We start from the raw sequence: 24,609 nt of genomic DNA on the forward strand, positions 1-24,609 counted from the left end.
GGCGACAATCCTCGTTTATTTCTTTAACTATTTTTGAATTTTGTTAATGCTACTTGATCGCACACACATATATGCTGAAAGTAAATGTGATAATCTCGTATTTAATTACCAGACACTGTAAGAACAGTTTGTTGTTTTTGTATGTTGTAAATGCTAAAAAAAAATTCCAATGTTTCGAATAAGAAACTACACAAACTCGTCGACCTCAGTAGATAAATGCAAGTTAATACAGTTCAGACTGAGTTCAGCAACACCCTACTCTGAATTGAAACTACGGAATGGAACTAACACCAGGAACAATACAGAATTTATATAAAACGCTAAAAATAATATGCTCTTAGGATTAAGCATAATACAGATAAAACATTCACCATATTGCTCAATTCTGTTGTTTTTTGTTTGTTTTTGTTTATGATAAACCAATTAACAGAGGAGACTTAATACAATTGAAAATGACTCGCCGTTTCATGATATATATAGTTATGTTAAACATAACTATATATATCATGAAAACATAACTATATATATCATGAAACGGCCTGCATATGATGACAAAAGAATTAATTAATACATAAACAAATATATGTATCTATTTATTGATCTTTATGTAATGGATTACATAAATTTGCTCCGCGAGTCATTTTCAATTGTATTAAGTCTCCTCTGTTAATTGGTTTATCATAAACAAAAACAAACAAAAAACAACAGAATTGAGCAATATGGTGAATGTTTTATCTGTATTATGCTTAATCCTAAGAGCATATTATTTTTAGCGTTTTATATAAATTCTGTATTGTTCCTGGTGTTAGTTCCATTCCGTAGTTTCAATTCAGAGTAGGGTGTTGCTGAACTCAGTCTGAACTGTATTAACTTGCATTTATCTACTGAGGTCGACGAGTTTGTGTAGTTTCTTATTCGAAACATTGGAATTTTTTTTAGCATTTACAACATACAAAAACAACAAACTGTTCTTACAGTGTCTGGTAATTAAATACGAGATTATCACATTTACTTTCAGCATATATGTGTGTGCGATCAAGTAGCATTAACAAAATTCAAAAATAGTTAAAGAAATAAACGAGGATTGTCGCCCTTTCATTAGCTTGAATTTTTTTTATCTTGATCCGAATAAGAACGATAAATTGTTAGGTTGATGTTAATGCCATGTTTGATGAGTATTAATCAGCAGTAAATACTCTAAAAGTTGTTGCAAAGGTTTTAACGTGCCGATTCTGGCCGAACGTGGCTGCGTACTTATACATCCTGCACAGCCAAACAGGCGTTTCAATTTAACAATGGTTTTCGTTCTGGTCGCCAGAAGACCAATATGACCATATCTATACCCTAGTCAACATTGGGGACATTTTTAGATAGACTGATGTATCGAGTACACCACCTGGTGTGCTTAATGTCGAAAACTGCCATCAAAAGTTTCTTTCGTATAATCTAATCATGAAGATATCACCTTGCCGCGCGTTTCGTCTACTAAAAGACAGTTAGACGATTTAAAATGATAAAAAGACCAAATATATTACGAAGTTAGAAAAAACTGACTGGGCCTAAAACTTCAGAAGGTTTAACCAAATACAGTTTATTTAGGTAAATTGCAATACAAATTAATTTTAAAATACTTTTAAGTATGGTCATATTGGAATGTTAAAAAATATGTACATAATGCGATACAAACAAACCCGAAATAAACAATATATATTTCACTTGACAAACTGTAGCTTCATCGATCCGGCATCTATACGGTAAAATCGGGTCAGATAAGAAATTTTTGCAGCTCATGCCTAATACATGAATTAAAAAATTTAAATGTAGTTCAAGATTATTTTTTATCACAACTGTTGTTGAAGTAATCATGTAAGTTAACGTAGGTAATGATGGTAAATATAATTCTAATAAAAAGGAACAACTTAACTGCACCATGCAAATGAGTTATTGTCAATTTGTTTAGTTTCTTTTGTTACCTCATCGGACATCGGACTGTGACCTCTTTGAAACTAAATAGGACTGTGCGTTTTGCTGCGTCTTTGTTTATTCTACATTAGCTAGAGGTAGAAACAAGATTAACCTCGCTTCATTATTGTGCCTGTCCAAATTCCGGAGCCTCTGTAATAGTCTCGCATGGTAATTTGTTTTTAAATTATGTTCATTTAAATATTTTGGGGTTCAGTGTGACGTCCGTTTTCATTAAACTAGTACACACATTTTAAGTGCCAAGCTGAAGCCCGCCTCTTGGTGCTGGTTTTTTCTCGCTGTGTTTGAAGACCCATTGGTGGCCTCTGTGGTCTTTGGTCGGGTTGTTGTCTCTGTGATACATTCCCCACTTCCATTCTCAGTTTTATTTCTGAAGTGATGCTAGAGGACTAAAAAATGGAAACGTTTTATTAAAGTCACCTTGAATTGCTGATAAAAATGAATCATAGGAGATACCTTCAAGTAATTAATTTTAAACGACTATTCCAAATTTTTGCAACAGCAATTTTTTTCAACAAAAAACATATTTGACCTGGGTACCAAAATACTGAACTACTGGCTTGTTCGAAGTGTACCACTTTATTGGCCTAGTTTCTTTTATATAGGCAATGTCATTGGGTCATTTCGAACAAAAATCTGTATCTATATCCATTCATAGTTTCAGCATGACTAATCGAATAAAAAAATACCACGTGAAAAATACCATTAGTGCCAAGACATCAAATTATTAAAAGCAGTAAAATTGTGTCTATAGGTGTTCGTTTGTTAATTGGTTTGTTAGATATTTATACACAAACGTGGGATGTTAGGGTAACATTTCTCATGACTTCACCCTATTCAAACCGAGAGAAAAAAATCAATGTACAAGTGGTTGTATTTATCGGTTGACCTAAATCTGTCACAAGTTTGACAGCAACTGGGTAATATATTATAAGCTAACTCCGCCTTGTAATGTGAAATCCAGAACGACCCAATCGGAAACCGGAGATAAAAGGGCTCACATCGCCATAAATTGATAATTGATATGTAAAATGATTCAAGTGTGATCTGTTAAGAACATGAAGAATGTGTGTCAGATAAAATAAATATACCATCCATGCGTAATGTAATTATGTGTATTACCGTTGAGACCTCTAGAAGGTTGATTTTGTTCATCAAAACAATGGTTGTACGAACAGATTACAGTTACGTGCAAGGATAATTGAGCTCATTTACCATTTTTAAATGTTGATGTTTTTGGATAAAGTTTGCATGCATAAAAATGGTGGTGTATATATATTTGCATAACGTGTTTTGTGCATTCATTTGGATGTAATTACTCGCCTGGGAGATTATGCCATTCTATGATGTATTATTGTGGATTTTTACACCAGATAAAAAGGTAGTGAATTCGCCATTTTTCTTGTCTTTTTTCATAGCAACCAATGACTGCGTTTCTCCTCAGTCACGCACAAATGATATGTAAGAGAAACAACAAACAACCTTTGCCATTTCATTTAGCCAGCTGGCGGCATACATAGCTAAGGTTTTGAAGTTTATAACTGCCAAGATAATTTAGGACACGTCTATCTTGTATTGTAAACAATGATGTATTGAGTTTGGTAGGCAAGGAGAAATATTGATTTATACGTTGTGTAATGGTTTTGACATTTAGCTAACTGATATCAGTAAAACTTTTACACTGTCAATATCATTCAGTCGCCAAAAACATTTAATAGGATTTTTTATGCAAATGATTTATGCAGCTCAGTGTGAGACAATTCATTTGACAGTACCAAATATAGCCCTAAACGTTCAAGTTTCAGTACGTCTGCAATAGATGCAATCTATTCCGGTTTTTTTTTCTTTTTTTGTAAAGCATGTTAATTTGTTAACGCTCAACTGAATCGACCTGTATCATGTGTATTGAAGTATTTACAATAGTACAGGATATCAAGATACAAACGGATGAAGGAGTACATTGAACATTTATCGTGCACCAGTGAACAAAATTAATGACAAAATGCGTCACTCAAACCATAAAGTTAATTGATAGGTCCCTTAAAGGTTTGAATTCACATTTTTTTTCAATTAAATAAGAATATTATTTGTCAGTGATGATTTTTTTTTTAGAAAATGAACATTAAAAAAATGCACGTTCCTTGCTTTCACAATACGGTACGTTTAGATCAACGTTCATTAGGGACATTTCATGTCAGATAAATCACTAATACAAATCAACACTAAAAAACAGTCTCTCACCATGCTCACAAAATGGTTAATAACATACTTATTCTGAAAAATTACATTCAAATATCGAATGCAAGTAAATGTGAAATCATGCAAATTATCGGTCTTAAAAATCAACTCCAAAAAAATATAAATGTATGAATTGCAGAATCTGTAGAAATATATTTTTCAAATATTTTACCTCCTTCGTGTCCATGTAATTTTTGAATGCTTACTGGTTCTCAAGAAAATCGAATCTTTACTCTGTTTTATTATATTGCCATTGATGAATGCATACTTTTTGTGGTTTTCGTTGTCCTTATTTTTTTCTGTAAAAATAGGTTTCAATATTAAAAATAGTCCAACATATTTTTCTAAAAACAAAACAAAAAACATGACACACTTTTATTCAACTCAAATATGCTTTTAACTTTATAATCAGAGTTAATGTAAAATTATAATCTTTTGCAGTCTAATTAAACTTTTTGTTATAAAAACTGCGTAGAAATGTTCGTCCGCTATCATGTCCATTCTTCGAAAACCCCAGACAGACAGGAAGGATATTTTTGTTTTGAAATCTTACGTTGTGCAAAACTTTGTATACAAAGTCAAAGTCGCTAGAGTTCACATGTGCTAGGAGATTAGTTAAAACTCAGGAAAAAAACACTATATATTATGCATTTAAGACGAAAAATTATTAGGGATTACATGTATATACAATGTATTTATCTGTACATTTTAAAAAGTATTGTTGATTTTGGGTCTATTTTATATCAATTTACTTATATATTTTTATTCTTGTCTCTATTTACATTTTAATATATTTTTTCTATTGAAATTGTTAGATAAGTTTGGTTACTATAATACTTTCATGTCTTAATGCACATGTTTAATTGTGAAATTATTTCGGTTTAATTAAAATTATGCGACATTGTTGAGGTTTTACAAAACGATCGCGACACTATTCAAGGTTTAACAAAACATCTGTCTTGAGTTTATTACATTTAAAATAGGACAAAAACATGGAGATATATCCTGGAATTCGACAAATTGGTTTATTTGAATTCTCGGAACGTGCTGCGCATTAAATATTTTTTTATGTTCGTTATTTATTGTCTACGTTTTATGTTGAATACTTAAACACACATCAAATAAATCATTATCCCATATACTTTAAAAACACTGTGACGTATACGTTTTATCAGATAAATATTCAAGTAAAAACATAATAACATTTCGGAGGATTCTTCTGATTTTAAGTTTTTTAGATAAACAAGGAGCATTAAAGCTCAAAAGATCGATCTTGCTATTAACTTACGTATCGACATGACCAAGGACATCAATTTATATAAGCAAATAGTTTCATAGACAAAACAGTTCTTTAATCAATAAGCGTCAGGCGAATTTTTATGTCTAGATTCTTTCGTTTTTAGACATTAAGACATGTTCTTTGTATTGTCAACAAGAATGAATTTACAATGTTTTAACCGTGTTTTATTTTTTTTATATATAAATATATTTTTAAGCAATTCTGTACTAAGATAATGCATGAACCATTGTAACTAATATTACACGAACGGAGGTAGAATTTATAACGAAGTAAAATTTTCTTTTAGTTAGGCCTTTTTCCATTTTTTCCATTAATCATTTTGTACGTGTTGGACAAGAAAAAAATACGAAGAAAGGATAATATCATAAATGTTAATAAATATAACACTTTGCTTTCGTTTAGAACATATTTGCATTTTACAGCATTCGAAATTTTAAGCACTAAACATATTTAATATTATAGGAATATTGTAAACTTGTTTCTTGAAAAGTATCACATTCACAAAGTATCACATTCACCTTATGCTAAATATTCAAGTACCAGTGTTATTTAAAAAAAATAATGTAGTTTGGGGGGGGGGGGGGGGGGTCCTAAAATAACCCAATAATAACAGACCCACAACTTAAATATGGGTGCAATCACTCTGTAAAGTTTCAGGAATCTGGTTTGATAACTGCATAGGAGTTGATGACACAAACCAAGGACGTATAATTTCGACCTTGAACAAACATACCATGTTTTTGTAAATTTTACTGAATAAGATGTTTCAAATTTAGGAAAAAGGAAAACATTCGGAAACAATTTTATAAAACAGGTGTACACGTCAATTTCAACGTGTGTGCAATATCTCTGCGAACTTTCCTAAGGGTCTTGGTTGAAAACTGCAGGATGAGTTCATAAAACATTTAAAAAAAACTATACATATCCCACTCCACATCCCACCAACCCCGATATCACCATATTTGAAGCCGGTTTTGGAGTTCGTCCAACCTTACCAATAAAACAAGTAAATTACACTATGGTTCAAAATAAAGAAAAAAAAAACACTACCAAAAGAGACCGGCAGAGATAAAAAAAAAAAAAAAAAAAAAAAACACTACACAACAAACTAACGATTGAGCAACACAAATTAACCAAAAACCATAGAAATTCTGGTAAAAATAGGGCATGCGCAGTTCAGTCCCGACGCTCACGTCATTCTATGTAAAAAAAAATATAGAGACGAGTAGCATTCGGTAATTCACAAATTGAAAAAGATGAGAGATTGTCGTAACAAGTAAAGCATATAACTGCATGTGGTCATCTGGGACGCAGATAGCATACCATGCAGTCGTCAAGAAAGGAGTTTTTATTTTTTCTCCCTGAAATATATCTTTGTTTTTAAATTTTATTAGTACATCTATGAAATAGATGTTTGTGATTTAGTTTAGAGAACCACTGTCCAAAATTTTCTAAAAGCTCTATATATATACGATGCTCCCAACTTACTTCCGAATATATATATATATACGATGCTCCCAACTTCCGAATTTTGTAATTGAAGCTACACCATGTATTGGATGTTGGACTACAAGTCTTCACGGGTATATGCATTTGTGTACTTTCATGGTATTAATTTGGAACACGAGAAACATTCAGTTTAAAGAGAAATGGTTAAGGTTAAGGTTAATCTCCCGACACACTAGATGAGTTTTTTTGTTGGGGTATATTACTTCTCGATGTTCATACTTTCATTTCAATCTTTGTTTCTTAAGTACTATTGGCAAGAAATAACTGTTCAAAATCCGTAAATGTTGCATTATAATTAATTTTGTATTCTTGAAGACTTTGATATCTGTTAATTGCAGCACCTTACTGCAAGAAAAATAAATTGGAAACTATATTCAAATTTTCATAAGAGACAAATTTAAGTATCGAAACGCATAGCATACACAGCAAATAAAATTCGTTTGGATATCTGCCATTGTCTGCGGATACACGTGTATCCTGAAAGAACCAAGCGCTTCGAGTGGAATTTAGTTACACATCTGACTTATTTCCAATATACAACTGCCCACTCAGTTGTATTAAAAAATAAATATAAATTCTAACAATACAAATGTTGAATAAAACATTGAAAGGTTAAGAAGCGCTCTGAAATGAAATGCTTAATCTTTTATTCTAGAACAGGCATATTTGTATTACATCTATGGTTTAAGGAAATATTATGGACGGTTTATATAAATTGAATGATTTTGAAACCTTGTAGACATACACATGGGGATTATATATATACATATTCCATACAGTTGGAAAGTATAAATATTTATGAAGCATGCATACAAACTATAATGTATCTGCTTTAACTACACGGTGTACCATGTACGTGCATGTCACTTTTTCAAAAAAAAAGATCGTGAAGACATGCATGATCATGATGATATATCGTATCGAAGAAAGTACATGTCTGCTCGGTGTGCAACCAAAGTAAATGTACAATACGAATAAAATAGAGGACAAAGCAATGCAAGTTCACTAAGAATAACTGAAATGGCTGTTCCTTTGAAGGACCAATGACCTCGGCTTGTCAATGTTATGACCACATCTAGGACGAGAAGAAATAAAGTAGTTAACAATGTTCTGAAAGGGAAATAAATAATATTAGCGATATAGACATGAATGAACGAATCTTTATTGCATTAGCAACAACATTGCTTTAGCATAATACAAGGTATATACATATATGACAGAATACAGAGAACAATTAAATAAAATAAATAATGCAGAGTTAACTTATAATAATATGAATAACATATTAGTAGATAATTTGCAATCTTAGTTTCCATGCAGCTTTAAGATAATTACATACTTTTTTAGTTAAGCTTTTTGACCCAGCTTGTAACAGAAAAATTAGCTTTCGTGTATTTGGCCTTTACATGATAGAAGTAAAGTTTGGGTCCATTGAGGAATTCAATGTTTTGGTTCATTAAGTTTATATATTTAGTTCGTCCTATAAGAAGTATTTTATTTTATATTTGAATATTTTATTGGATGCGATTTGTTGTTGTAGGTTTTGAGATATTTGATATACCTTTATTTACTATGGAAATTCTGTCAGTGTTGCAGACGGGAGTCTTTAATATTGTAGAAAACATCAAAAACTTCATGTTGTAAATTGTCATGTATAATGAACGCTTCAAAGAGGGTTTATATTGTTTAGAATATCGGATTTTGAATATGTTTCCGTGTATATAAGAAAAACATATAAAGTTTAGCATTTCTCCTGTCTTTTCAATTTTATACGGGGCTACGTATTTTAAGGTCCAACCCACTGCGTAAATGTATAAATTCCAAACAAAGAGAAAAGAGAGAGTCCTTCATGAATGCTCTGTCTCAAACCGTAGAAATTGTATTATCCTTCTTGATATTTTTATAATTTTCTAAAATATTTTTGAACAATTAAGTATTCTGACACGACAATGGTTGTTATTTTTTATGGAAGGGTTCTAACCTGTATTTAATAATATACATACAAATACACACGTGTAATAATAATAAAAGAATAAAACAGCTTTCAAATCAACTATAAAGCACATGGAAAAGATAAGCAGCAACATTTCTAATTAGAGAATATTAATTATTTTGGGGAAAATGAGCGGAAAACCAAAGGACCCTTTCATTCATAAAATATTTATTAAATTCATAACTTATTTAATAAATTCTTAAATTTTACTTCCCCGAGAAATATACTTTCACTTCCAAATTAAGTTGCGTCGAAAAAAACTTAAAATCAAACTGATCTAAAAAAAAATGTTTCCTACAAAGAAAACAGGAAAGCCAAACGTAACTTTAATGAAGCACGCGTATATATATATATATTATACATATTATACTTCTCTGCATATCAACCTTATATTATATCAACTCTATCATGAAAATGGTGGAATCAAAATTGACCCAAAAAAAGAAATAGATTTTTTTTAATTTGTAGAACAAATTTTACAGGTGTGCTTTTCTTTAAAAAATATAGTTGGTTGTTTAAGCCTTCATAGGTAATATATAGACATACATTTTGTTAAACTGCTAAGTATAAAAATTATAGAAATAAAATAACGAAAAAGACACAATATAGAACTAAGAAAGTAAGATAAAAATTACATTCCCGTCATCTGGTAATATCAAAATACACATGACACCTACTTCATCAATTTAAATTATATTACATAGTACAAATTTAATTAATTTGCTTCCAATATATTAGTTATACCAAAAAAATATTTATTTTTAAAGTATGAAGTGAGATACATTCTAACCGTGAATGTCGTTTTATTTCTGTCCATACAACATGTGCAAATGTCAAATGGTGATCAATATTTTGTTCTCTTAAATGCAATTAAATTAAAAAAATGTACATGCTTAAGCAATATATAACCAACAAAGTACATAATTTTACAAATGTTGTATCAAGTGAAAGCATTTACGCCTATAATAAGCAATAAAGAACACTTTAATATCAATGATCATCAATATAGTTTCACATTGCTTTTAAAAATAGACCACCATGAACTTTTCTCGTGATCCAGAAAAATATTGTTCAATGTTTCTTGGATACAGTTGTTCCAAACAAACAAAAACTTTGGGACAGTTAGTATTATATTTTTTTCTCCAAATTATACAAAAATATTATTTTGTTTGTTACCTACACATATTCTTATGGTATTCCAACTGTCTTTTTCATTGAATATTAAATGACGATAATTAATGGAGGAACACAGAAAGAAAATTTTAATTCTTAATATCAACATGATTCACCTTCTGTAAAGTACTTTTCATTTGTTGTCACTTGGCTCGGAATATTCAGTTGATGATTTTATACCTATTAACCCACACTTTAAAATATAATAATCATTAATAAATAATAATAATATTCATGATGGTAAAATGATAAAAATTGTGAAATCGAACACGTTATAGGACTCTGGGGGAAACCGTCTCGTTAAGAACAAATGTTTTGGGCTGGATTAAAATACGAGTATGTTTAAAATTTTACAAACATGCTGAGATGAATTTGCAAACAACATACTTAAATCGAATTACAGTTGGCATCACATCTATCAGCGTTAAATTATAGGAAATGAAGCCCAATTTTCACCGTATATAGGATGTTAGGAATTTTAAATGTCTCATTTTGAAAATAAAAATGTGAGCCCAAGAGATATGATAATGAGAGAAGATAGAACAGTTGTTCTGGAAACCAACACTGTACATTCAATCTAAATGGAATAGGTCATATATGGTTTAGTGTGCGTGTGTGTTTAACTATGACACTAATATGACTTAATTTTAGTATTTGTTTTCCAATACAGCGTAAATTTGTGGTAGCCCAAATGGAAAACTAACAGATTGATTGCTCCGGTCTCTAGTCCAAAAAATTATGACGTCGTGAAAGGCTATATTTTTTCCTTTGACGCCTTACATCGTCGCAGGAAAGCGTCAAAACAAAAAGTTAAAATAGTCTCCCAAGACGTCATAATTATTTGGACTATCCGATCTCATATCCATTGTTTTCACATTAGAATTCTACATTGTATCATATGTTGAGATAGGTCAGAGCGCTGTGAGCAGATTGCTTTTTTATAACTGTAAATCCCTAAAATAAATTTTTATAATTTACTTGAATGCTCTAATTAATTATTTATAGAATAACGGTAGACTTTTGATCCGTTTTCTGGTCCATTTTTCCCGAATGTATCATGTGTGTGTGTGTGTTTCATTGTGATACGTCAACAAAGGTCACAATTTAAATTATTATTTAATATAGTAATATTTCTGTTTGTAAATTATGATAGCCAATGAACACCATTAATCATTCATGCTGTATGAATGCTTGTTAATCCCCTTACCGCCTATGGACCCTTACATTTTCCAATATTCATTATTTTTGTAACATCTGAAAATCTGTTCAAAGAATCGAGAATAAGTCGATGCGGTAGGGAGAAGCTTCATACAACATCAACAAAATTCATTTTCTTCATCATCAATCAAATAACTTATTTTTTAAGGTTTTAATGTAACTTGGCGGGAATTAACCTGCCGCGTCCCGGTGGCATATAATGACTGAATTCTGGATATTCAAATCAATGATAACATAAAATTGACAAAGCTTTGAGCTTTTGAAGTGAAAATATTATATTGAGTAAAATTGATACAAAGTGGTTAAATCATTTATTTATTTACTAGTGGGTGACACTTGTTACTGACAAAAACCAAGCCGGTGACGTCAGATCAAACGGTACCAGTTTACACGCGGTCATCTTAATTAAAATTTAAAATGAAAAATTGAATAGTATAAATACAGAGTTCGATGTCAAAGAGGTTTGAAGAAACATGTGCCATAAGAATTATATTAAAAATTCTTAACATTGATGGCAGCAAAATATTGAGCAAAATTGGGAGTAGGGTATACATCATTGATACAGTAACCTAAGGTTCATGATGACCGTAGGTTGGCACTTCTATACCAAATGTCAAGAAATGTTAGCAACATATGACACGGTAAAGATCTGCAAACAATTGTATAATTATTCATTTGATTAATAAAACATTTTCGTGTGTTCATTTTAAAAGCGTTACAAATCTTGTTATATATACTATTGCACTCTATAAATGATAACTGTCGCCTGCGTTATTGCCTTGAAATACTAATTTTGTGTGATCTATGACGATTGAAGTCAAATTTTTAAGGTGCCTTTTCCTATATAGCGCTACTGTCACTGACATATGACTCGCGGAAATTATCCATGTGTCTTAAAACTGTAAATAGTCAACGAATACCGAGAATACCACATTCACGAGATTGTCATACCTTTTAACAATTAATTTACTGTATAGACATATATATTTTGTTGGTTTTCATCTTAATTTAGAAGTTGTTCACCAATCCCGATGACGTTTCCAAATTAGGTATTGTCCTGGATTTGGCTATACTTTTTGGACCGTTTGGATTATAGCTCTTCATCTTTTATATAAGCTTTGGATTTCAAATATTTTGGCCACGAGCATCACTGAAGAGACATGTATTGTCGAAATGCGCATCTGATGAAAGAAAATTGGTACCGTTAACTTTATTATCTTACCTGTATAGATCTGTATAATAAACGCTTATCACTCGTGCCACTTTTACCAAGCTTCTTAGATGTGCCAAGTATAAATCTATGAAACATAAAAACTGATGTGATGAAACGCAATAATTAAAGAAATCAAAATAAATAAAACGAAGCTACAGCATTGTTAGCAGTTGTTTTCCCCGAGTTATATTACTAAACATATTATGTGTATGTAACTAAACGCATGTCGTTGCCAAAGCATTCGATATTTCCGGAATTTGTTTAAACATTTCCTGTGTGTTCATTTAAGCAAACTGATGAAGCGTGTTTAAGTTGCTATTCATAACTTCCGATAACTACTGTTGATTTCATGCGTGAAATATTTGTGCATGAAATTTTAAAAAGACGGGATACTACATAATTATACAATTTATTGTGTTAGCGTCATGTTTTTGCATAAGATTTGATTTTCCACTACAGTTTTTTTTTTTTGTTTCTTTCAGTAATGGGTTTTCGTCCAACATGGCCAATGTCAATAGATGTAAAGAACATCCAAAAAGAATTTAGGAGAAAGACCATAATTTACCTCTAAACATCGGAGATAGTGTTATTATAAACGTTCTGTCTTGTTGTATAGGGGTAAAGTGACAGGTCACATTCGCAATCGACTAGGAGAAAAGGATAAAGTTACAATCCAACTTGGGACAAATAACAACGTCAAGTATGTAAATTGTTATGTGTATCTATTAAGATAAACGTTATTATATGTAGTTAATGTGGAACAGAATCTGCGTACCGTTCCGGAGCACATGAAATCACCCCCCGTTTTTGTTGGGGTTCGTAATGCTTAGTCTTTAGTCATTTATGTTGTGTCTTGTGTACTATCATTTAAAATTGAGAATGGAAATGGTGAATGTGCCAAAGAGATCATAGAACAGACAACAATTTGTCTGTTTTGGCGTTGTCAGTTTATTTTCGATCTATGAGTTTGACTGTCTCTCTGGTATCTTTCGCCCCTCTTTTATTAATATAAATGTAACAACCCTTCAAGAACAAATGAATGTAAGTGAATAAAAGGAAGATGTGGGATAAACATCAATGAGACCACAATCTTGCAACCCACCAAGTCTAGAAAAGTTAAATTCATTTAACCGATATTATATTAAAAGCTGCCAACAGTATAAAAATAAAGGGACACAAGTAAAGTTTATACACCTCATATCAATGGGGTAACACTACTTTTTGCACAATACTGTCATAAGAAGGTTTAAATCTGTAAAGCACACAAGACAATACTTTCCATAGTTTTTACTGGTTCGCATAATATGGAAATAATCGCAAGAGCAGAAAATCTATGAATTGATAGCACCTGCAATGTGGTTTCGCTTTTCCTTCGTATGTACAAAATTGGTTATACTTTATTACGTATATGGTAAGCGTAAATCCGTTCATCATTTAAGGATGTATGCATACGCAATCCCGTCATTTGCAAAATTATTGCAAAGCTAAATTCTGAACTTTCGTTTTTAAAATTGTATTTACTTTTTAATATCAAATGTAGGGTCTATTTAATTTAAACAAAAAATCAAAACCATGCGTTATTAGATGTCGTCTAATTCTTCAAAAAGTAGCAGCACATACCCGACATTCACAGTTATACGTCCTTACAATTAAAACATTATATTTTTAACATTATATCTAATATTAAATAGTGCTTTTGATTTTAAAGTATAGCCATATCTGACCATATCTACGAACAAATTTTGTGAATTTACATTATAACACCTTGAAAAATTAAATTACTATTTCTTACACCTGTCTACAGGATTTGTCTTATAATGAAAATAGTTTCCACAACAAAATCAAATATCATAATTGTTTGTGTATAGTTAACCCACACTACAGGTGTGACTTTTGAAATTATGTCTTTTAGTGAACATGTGTGTATTGACCTTTTTTCTGTAGTGTTTATGTTTTGTAATGAATAACAATTGTTAAGATTATGCGAGAATGAGACAGAAAAAACATGACACAAGAACAAACGATGTCCACCCCTAGTGTTAATTGAGGTCAAGAAAATCGTTAATTTTCTCGTCTAGTAGATACCCTTCCTGAAGTGCAGTTCGATTGGATACGATGGGATGTATAAATACGCAGCCACGTCTAGAAGATTTGTGTCGTTAAACCAGAAGCCTCGTGAATTACGGAGGGTGTCACTCTCTTTGAACGGCAAAGATGTTCACCTTTACAGCAATGTCCATGACGGGTCAACAGTTAGCTTGTTACAAAACACCCTTACAACAACTCTCTGACGTGTATGTATATAGCCTGTTGCGAACCAAAATATCTCTACTTTAAGTTATTCGTACCGGTCTATCTATTTGAGAGAAACTATATTTCAAGTATTAATTATTTATTTGTTTTAGTCATGCATATGAATATAATACTTGCCACTGGAGACGGATACTAAAAACCTTCTGTCATCCATACCAAAGTCCCCACGCATCAAAAAAATATATCAATACCATAATTTGTACCGATTTCAATGCACCAGCTGCGAATATCGATATGTAATGCCCCTTCATTGATGCTCAAGGCTAAGTATATACAACTTTATAACCTAATATAACTTTAACTGTGGAAAGCTAATATAACACAAATTATGCACAAGAAGATACAATCATTAATTCAGAATAATTTAATTTTGGATGTAACGCGTCTTCTGATTGGCTGACGTTATTTTGGTATGAGCCCATATACATAATTTAGACATGTGACCGTGACGTCATCAACGTTTTTTCATGGTTTTCTACGGTTTAAAATGGAATTTAGAATTAAATTATAAGAAATGACTGTAATATTTTTTCTGTCTATTCGAAATAACATAAAAAATGTGGTGCACACTGTTAAATAACCCGCTACGCGCGTTATTCAATGTGCACCATTTTTTTATGTTATTTCTTCATAGACAGAAAAAATATTACAGTCATTCCTTAAATAAATTTCTAACTTCAGACAACATATTTCAAATAATATGACATATTGTCGTGCCAGTATACGAGTACTGAGCTATACGTACTGAACCGATATCATTGTGGACTATAGTCATCCACAAGCGAAACTGTGGCTGAATAAACGTTTTTTATGTTATCTTATCTCAACATACCTCTAATGAAATTGATCAGTGGACAAACAACCGGGAGAACATTCAACCCGTCAATCAGCAACTATTATTGTCAAAAAGACCAATGTCAACAAAACACTTCACGAAAAACTAAGATTTAGAAAAAAACATACTCAACAAACTCGAGGCTTAACTCCGGTAGAGTGAGCACTATCTGCTCCACTAGTACCAACTGTCGTGTTGCGAGTAACAGTAAGATAAAATATCGAATTTGATGCTGTCACAATCGGGTGATAAACGCAATGTATAAAAAATGAAATCACAAAAATACTGTAAAACTCCCGAGGAAAATTAAAAACAGATAGACCCTTATCAAAATTGCAAAATCAAAAGTTCAAAACACATCAAACGAATGCACAACTGTCCTGACTTGGTACAGATATTTTTGTGTAGAAAATGGTGGATTAAACCTGGTTTTATAGCTAGCTAAACCTCTCACTTACATTATATTGACAACGATGTGTGAACAAAATAAACAATTCCATTTTATTGACATCGATGTGTGAATAAAATATACAGACATTATATGTTAAAATGTCAAAAAGAGGGATACAGCAGTCAACGTTGTATTATTATCTTAATCACTATAAAACAAACATAGATTAATACTAGTAATCATTTACCATGACACAATAATAACACAACGACGGGATGTATAAGAACAGAGCACATGCAAGAAAAAATGACAAGTACACTATATAAGGAACTCTCGCAACAATTCTTTGAAGGGCCTATATGTTGTCTTTTTAAAAGGGGTATTTTTAAACATACGAGTATCCATCAGTACAAATGGCACGTGTTGATAGAAATTGGAGACATCCACAGTTAAAAAAAATTGAAACTATAAATGTATTGTCCAAGCAATGAACCCAATACAATTGGCACGAACCCAATACAATTGGCACGAGGAGGGAGTTGTGCATATATTTGCTTTATACAATTGGTCTTTTCATGTTTTGTATCTTTAGAACATTTGTTTTACATTGTGTCCCCATTTTGATAGTACATAGACAATAAAATTAACGGTATCAATTTTCTTGCACCAGATGCGCATTTCGACAATACATGTCTCTTCAGTGATGCTCGTGGCCAAAATATTTGAAATCCAAAGCTTATATAAAAGGTGAAGAGCTATAATCCAAAAGGTCCAAAAAGTATAGCCAAATCCGTGAAAGGAATCAGAGCTTTGCATGAGGGAGATACATTCCTTAATTTATAATAATTTCTATCATTTTGTAACAGCAAATTTTAATAACACAAAAATCCGTATTTTCATGCCAGTACCGAAGTACTGGCTACTGGGCTGGTGATACCCTCGGGGACTAATAGTCCACCAGCAGAGGCATCGACCCAGTGATAGTAATAAAATTAACGGTATCAATTTTCTTGCACCAGATGCGCATTTCGACAATACATGTCTCTTCAGTGATGCTCGTGGCCAAAATATTTGAAATCCAAAGCTTATATAAAAGGTGAAGAGCTATAATCCAAAAGGTCCAAAAAGTATAGCCAAATCCGTGAAAGGAATCAGAGCTTTGCATGAGGGAGATACATTCCTTAATTTATAATAATTTCTATCATTTTGTAACAGCAAATTTTAATAACACAAAAATCCGTATTTTCATGCCAGTACCGAAGTACTGGCTACTGGGCTGGTGATACCCTCGGGGACTAATAGTCCACCAGCAGAGGCATCGACCCAGTGATAGTAATAAAATTAACGGTATCAATTTTCTTGCACCAGATGCGCATTTCGACAATACATGTCTCTTCAGTGATGCTCGTGGCCAAAATATTTGAAATCCAAAGCTTATATAAAAGGTGAAGAGCTATAATCCAAAAGGTCCAAAAAGTATAGCCAAATCCGTGAAAGGAATCAGAGCTTTGCATGAGGGAGATACATTCCTTAATTTATAATAATTTCTATCATTTTGTAACAGCAAATTTTAATAACACAAAAATCCGTATTTTCATGCCAGTACCGAAGTACTGGCTACTGGGCTGGTGATACCCTCGGGGACTAATAGTCCACCAGCAGAGGCATCGACCCAGTGATAGTAATAAAATTAACGGTATCAATTTTCTTGCACCAGATGCGCATTTCGACAATACATGTCTCTTCAGTGATGCTCGTGGCCAAAATATTTGAAATCCAAAGCTTATATAAAAGGTGAAGAGCTATAATCCAAAAGGTCCAAAAAGTATAGCCAAATCCGTGAAAGGAATCAGAGCTTTGCATGAGGGAGATACATTCCTTAATTTATAATAATTTCTATCATTTTGTAACAGCAAATTTTAATAACACAAAAATCCGTATTTTCATGCCAGTACCGAAGTACTGGCTACTGGGCTGGTGATACCCTCGGGGACTAATAGTCCACCAGCAGAGGCATCGACCCAGTGATAGTAATAAAATTAACGGTATCAATTTTCTTGCACCAGATGCGCATTTCGACAATACATGTCTCTTCAGTGATGCTCGTGGCCAAAATATTTGAAATCCAAAGCTTATATAAAAGGTGAAGAGCTATAATCCAAAAGGTCCAAAAAGTATAGCCAAATCCGTGAAAGGAATCAGAGCTTTGCATGAGGGAGATACATTCCTTAATTTATAATAATTTCTATCACAAGCTACGTTAAGGAAGATCTGATTAGATATGTATAGTTTGTTTATTTATTCATGTTATTCTGTATAACAGTACATGCTTGTCCAGAGGACTTCAAATATGTATGCTCCAGATTTTTTATCGCCAAATTCAAATAGAATATATACATGTTAAATTGCTGTGCTTTGTACTCTTGCAAATATATCTATATACGTATTCCACGACGATTACATATCTACATTATTTAATAAATTAAGATTCATAATTTGTTATCGTTTCCTTGTTCATTAAACTATTGTCATTTTATCTGCTAGTAGATGTTTGCCATTACGTGTGGACGTGCAGTCTGTGAATAAGAATATTCAACGATAATTAATGATTTTTTTATTTTAGTGAAAGGTCGCGTACTTTTATAAATATTAACTGCGAAACAGACCCTCCATGTCAAATATTAGCAAATCTCAGCAACGATGAACTAAATAGTAACATACGCAGCGATTTAAGTTGGCATTTTAATGCCTTTTCCTATTACTTTGATCCCATTTTAAGCTTTACCAACTCCAGAAAGAATCAGTTTACATTGTAAAAACAAATAATGACGACTGCATTTAATACGTTCGAAGTTTTATCTCGTAGAAGATCTGAATGTCAATCCTGAAAGAGGTCACTACCACCATGTATAGTTGGCAGTATGTACAAACAGTAATGCCCATTTCCCATCATCTGCTGCACTAACGATTTATCCTTGAGGTAAAAAATAATGAGTTCATAGAAACCTCACTCATTATGACAATGCTGGAGAACAAATGGTCTCATTAAGCTCTATACACAGTAATTATAATGTAGTACTTCAATGGTGCTGTTGTTTGGCTGTTGTAGCTGCCTACAGTTAGAATTCATTACACTTCGCATGCTTTAGTTCGTGTCTTAATTATAAAATGCTTAATTACAAAAATCCAGCGTGTTGTGTGTGGTTTAGGGTAGGATATAACATTACAATATGAATGCACGTTTGTGAGTATATGCAAGTGCCTGGAATATGCTCGGAACCAAACATTTTATGGATACAAGATGTGGTATGAGTGCCGATACTTATATAATACATAAAGGTTTTGGAGCATCAAAACCACACGCACAATGAAGAGGGTGTAATTTTAGTATACCTTCAAAAATTACCATTTATTTCATTTGAAAAAGATTATCAAAATTTATGTAAAGACTGTGTTCGTATATAAGAGTAAACACAACTTCTCGGACAATAGGAAGCATACATCAACAACAAAAATAAATTATTTGCCAAACCTTAAAATTAAGCAAACAAGATGACATGCGCATAGATAGATATATCTGGCTGTTAAAGAACGCTAAGGGGGAATTATTTTAGTTGTATATTAATACGCATTCAGGTACAATAGGAACGAGGACGTCAAAATCATTACCTCCTGTAGGGACAGTGACACGATCTCTGACAGTTAAAGAATCTTTTGGAATTTCGGATTCTCAATGCTCTTCAACTTTTTACTTGTTTGGCTTTATAAATATTTTGATATGAGCGTCACTGATGAGTCTTATGTAGACGAAACGCGCGTCTGCCAAATCTTAAAATCAAGCGAACAAGTTTTGGTACCTTTGTTAACTTTTAAAGAACTCTCTGAGGTATCCTTTAGTCGGTTTTTTTTTTGTCCTTTTTACCATGGTAGTCTTAATTTCTCACTTTATCACAGTCCCAGCATTTTACAATTCTGCTAAGCTATACTAACTGAACGTGATTTTTTTTTCTGTAAAAAAAATGCTTTGTCTGGCCAAGTTGATAATACAGACGTATAGTAGGATTTAGTGCACAAGACATGCATTACTTTTTTCTTCTTCTCAATTGTCCTTCTATTCACATAGTGTACAGTTGAGTTGAACCATAAGGCATTACGTTTAATAATAATAAAAAAAAAACATACTGACCTTTGATGAAGGTGTAAGGGTGATAAACACAATCGGTGAAAAAAATCACCAGCGACTTCGTCTTGAGCGATAGATAGTTTTTGCCTTCGTGTGTTAATCTTCCCTAACACATTCATCAAAGGGCAATACATTTATAGTATCCAGTGTTCAAAGACGTATAACAATTCGTCCAAACCGTCGGAAAAACATACCTAAAAAATCCCATTACCCATTATCTCAATGTGCTTTTTTTTTACATCACTACCCAGTTAGAGAAAAATTAAAAGACCCTCCAAAAACCAAAATGTTATAAAATATACTGAATACCTGAAGCGTTCATCAGTTCATAAACTTCTAAAACAAATTAAAAAATACATTTAGATAGAGCGTGATACGATTGAAGTATAGTGAAGGGTGGTAGTACCCACAAATGTGCTTTTCAAACATTGATTTCTCGACATTGGTGCTTGGAGCCAGATAATAAAGACCCGACATTAAAACATTTAAGGGCACACCACACTTAAGGGTTAGAACTAGCAAGGGAAACCTTGTGCAATTGGATGATTTACCTTCTATTTATTATCGTGTTATTATACTTCATGTTAAAATGCCAGATTTTGATTGTTTGATATGAGGGAAATAATCTACTCTATCCAATAGCTCATACATGTACCCCGGTACTCTATTACTCTTCACGAGAACGATTAATCAATTGTGTACGTTATCAAATATGGATGGTTTTTAAAAGTCCAAGACGTCGTTCTTTACATCTCTTCAATTTGAAATTCAAAAGTCAGTTATTCAATATACTAAATTAAATAACACGTAGCTGAGAGGGTAAATATGTTTTCTCGATGTCACAATTTGCTCTTTCACTCTCTCATTTATGCCTTTTTATTTATACATGATTATATGGTAAATCAAGCATTTGAATTGTTAAACAATGTCATTCCTGGGCCTATAGCTGACTATATCTATGCGGTGTGGGCTTTGCTCATTGTTGAAGGCTGTACGGTGACCTATAGTTGTTAATTTCTGTGTCGTTTGGTCTCTAGTGGGGAGTTGTCTCATTGACAATCATATCACATCTTTTTTTTTTATTTTATTTAAACAAAAGTCATGTCAAGGAAAATCACAGGTTACTGGACTAGTACCTCTGTTTTAAAATCTTTGATCGGTTTGAGGACGACATACCGGTAACTGTGTAGTAACCGTTTAGTATGCAATGTCATTCGGAAGCTACAATTATTCAACAGTGTCACAATCTTATCAGCCAGTTTCATTTGATGCGAAAGCATTTTGGAAATTTCGTGCGAATGTGTTGGTAGAATATTTCATGTTATTATGCCATACATAAAAGAGTGTTTTCAAATTATAAACTTTTTTTATCAATAACATATCACTGCCTCTGCATATTTACCAGTTACCATAACCAGCAATTAGGTTTGGGATAAAATCGTTATAAATTATGTTTTTAATCTAATTTGGTTAACTGGGCAAAATGTCGTCGTCATTTTTAAAATAAAAAATATCAGACTGACATGAAGACTGACATGTAATAGTATTTACCTTAGATATAATACCGCAAATGTTGATCATTAGCATTAGAGCAATTCTGCATTTACGTCTTCGTCTTCATATAAATACAGAGCTTTATCATATTGATTAACAATTACTCCATGGAACTAGTATTAATAACAATATAATCGTCATCAGATAATCAAAGTCTCTCAGATAGCACTGCTATGTTTCTCACGGAATTATAGAATGGATTTGCCATGATCAGACAGTAGTATTTTAACCATAGGATATTGTAAATCATGTATGATTAACTGGACGTTTCATTTCTAATCTTTGAACTTGATTGTGTCTTTTATTGAAGCGATGTTTTGAATACTTTTTATAGATGAATACAGTCTAGGAGCCTCTGGCCTTTGTTAGTCTTGTATTATTTTAATTTTAGTTTCTTGTGTACAATTTGGAAATTAGTATGGCGTTCATTATCACTGGACTAGTATATATTTTTTTTAGGGGCCAGCTGAAGGACGCCTCCGGGTGCGGGAATTTCTCGCTACATTGAAGACCTGTTGGTGACCCTCTGCTGTTGTTTTTTATTTGGTCGGGTTGTTGTCTCTTTGACACATTCCCCATTTCCATTCTCAATTTTATTTGAATATTTGACTACCCGTCATTGTCACTCATGCATACACTAAATGCTCGCATGGACTACCTAAAAAATGTAAAACAAAATGTCGAGGCATCGAATTTAACGTCAACATTCTGACCAGTAGTAAAATAGTATTTATACATACCGCAAAGCTAAACGTATTTCCCTTTTTGGTTTGTAAATCCAGTTAAGTCCATGTGACCGTATATATTTATTCAAGCGTCGACCCTTGTTCTAGTTGTTTAGATGTTGTAATTGTTCAAAACCACTAATCTTCACAAAAAATGTCGTTTTCCGAAAGGGCAGTTTTCTCGATTGATTGCCGTTTCATAGAAGGATTGAATGTTCATAAATTGCCATTCTAATTATCGTATTCCAGGAAGATCTTCAGACCTATTGTAGTTAGAAATAAATCTTGCAACCTTATTTTTATATATTGTACATGCGATGATTATGGTAAAATTCGAGGAACAAAATATTGTGATAAAAACATTCAGACAATTTTTTTAAATTTGATTGTTTTCTTTTTAGATACTATGTTACACTATATTTTTTTGGAATTGAATAAAGTAAATCTTTTGAGTGGAACAAATTATGAAATAGATTTTGGACCAAGAGTTTTTCTGGCTTGTGTCCGTTAAAGACGTCCATTTTATGTGGGATGTGTAAATACACAGCCACGTCCGGTAAGAATGGGGACTAAAACAGATGTCTTGTTTATAATGAAAATGTAACCCTGAGTGGGTTATTTTGTACAATATGTTTTGCTTTTAGTACAGTGAGCAGGTGGTAGCTTTAGGTGACTTGTTTTGGTTTGTTTCAGTTGGCTTAGAGCATAATTGTCTATGGCTATCGACCTTATTTTTAATGCCCCCTTTCATATACTCGATTATATATTCCTTGAAATGTCATATATTTGTTCATTCACGCCACGCATCTGAACCTTGTCGGCGGGAAGTCCGTTGGTCTCTGGGTACAGGGTGCTACATTCTTTTACGATAAGAACCCCTAAAAAGTAAAAACACAAAAATACTGAACTCCGAGGAAAATTCAAAAAGGAAAATCAAAAATCAAAAAGCAAAATCAAAAGTCCAAACACATCAAACGAATGGATAACAACTGTCATATTCCTGACTTGGTACAGGCATTTTCTAATGTAGAAAATGGTGGATTGAACCTGGTTTTATAGCTAGCTAAACCTCTCACTTGTATGACAGTCGCATCAAATTCCATTACATTGTCAACGATGCATGAACAAAACAAACATACTCAAAGAGTAAAAATGTCAAAAATAGGGGTACAACAGTCAATATTGTGTTATCATCTTAATATCTAAGTGAAAGTTTTTTCATTCGCCTTTTTAATATAACATTCCGTGCTGCCATTGTTGATATTTTTAAATTCGGAGGTTCTTTTTAAAGTATTTTCGTCTACTTATATTTGCTCCTTAAATACTAAGTCTAGACTAGTATGGATAGGGAATCTTTTTTCCATAACATTTGATACTAAAAAAAACATTTCTCCACAAATAAAAGGTTTCCTGAGTATCGATTATTTACAGTGGAAATCTACTTAAGGATTTTTTTTTCCTTATATCCCATGCTAGAAAACCATTCAGTCTAATATATTTCTGTCGAAGAAAGGTCAGAGCAGTGAGACTTAATTCTGTCGTAAAGTGACATATCAGACCAAATTTGGTAATAATTTATAATCCAGCGAAAATTATCGCTGCGGTGCGTTTTACATGCCTGCAGCTTTTACGACGTGGACAACGAAAGAGACATGCATTTGAGAATTAAGCCAATATTTAATATTATATCGTCACATAGTTAAGAATACCCGCATTTTTATTGAAATGTGAATTATAATAACAAACTCTGTGTTCTCATATTTCACACATATCATGGCAGCATTGTAGAGAAAAAAATGTGTTTAAACATGTTAAATTTGATCATTGCAATATTTTAAAACAAAGAATGAATAGAATTCGGTCTATCTATATATTTACAAAACCGGTCTATCTATATATTTACGAAACCGGTCAAGTGTATGATATGCCAAAGTAGTTTGAAATAAAATTCTAGAGTATTAACTATCTGCCCAGTGCATTT

The 24,609-nt window shown here is 32.3% G+C and overlaps 1 long non-coding RNA gene across 2 annotated transcripts; it reads right to left on the reverse strand.

Annotated features, from left to right (window-relative positions):
* Positions 1–572: 572 nt before the first annotated feature.
* Positions 573–22,887, reverse strand: LOC139488038 (uncharacterized). Of its 2 annotated transcripts, XR_011655923.1 has the most exons (4): positions 22,644–22,887; positions 12,637–12,712; positions 4,394–4,520; positions 1,576–2,372 (listed from the first exon to the last, which is right to left on the reverse strand). It is a non-coding gene; the product is annotated as an uncharacterized lncRNA (long non-coding RNA). The 2 variants fall into 2 exon arrangements; XR_011655922.1 differs by lacking the exon at positions 22,644–22,887 and having other exon boundaries at positions 573–2,372; positions 12,637–13,114.
* Positions 22,888–24,609: the final 1,722 nt, after the last annotated feature.

Source organism: Mytilus edulis, chromosome 9 (genome assembly GCF_963676685.1).
Source record: "Mytilus edulis chromosome 9, xbMytEdul2.2, whole genome shotgun sequence".
Taxonomy (NCBI): Eukaryota; Metazoa; Mollusca; class Bivalvia; order Mytilida; family Mytilidae; genus Mytilus; species Mytilus edulis.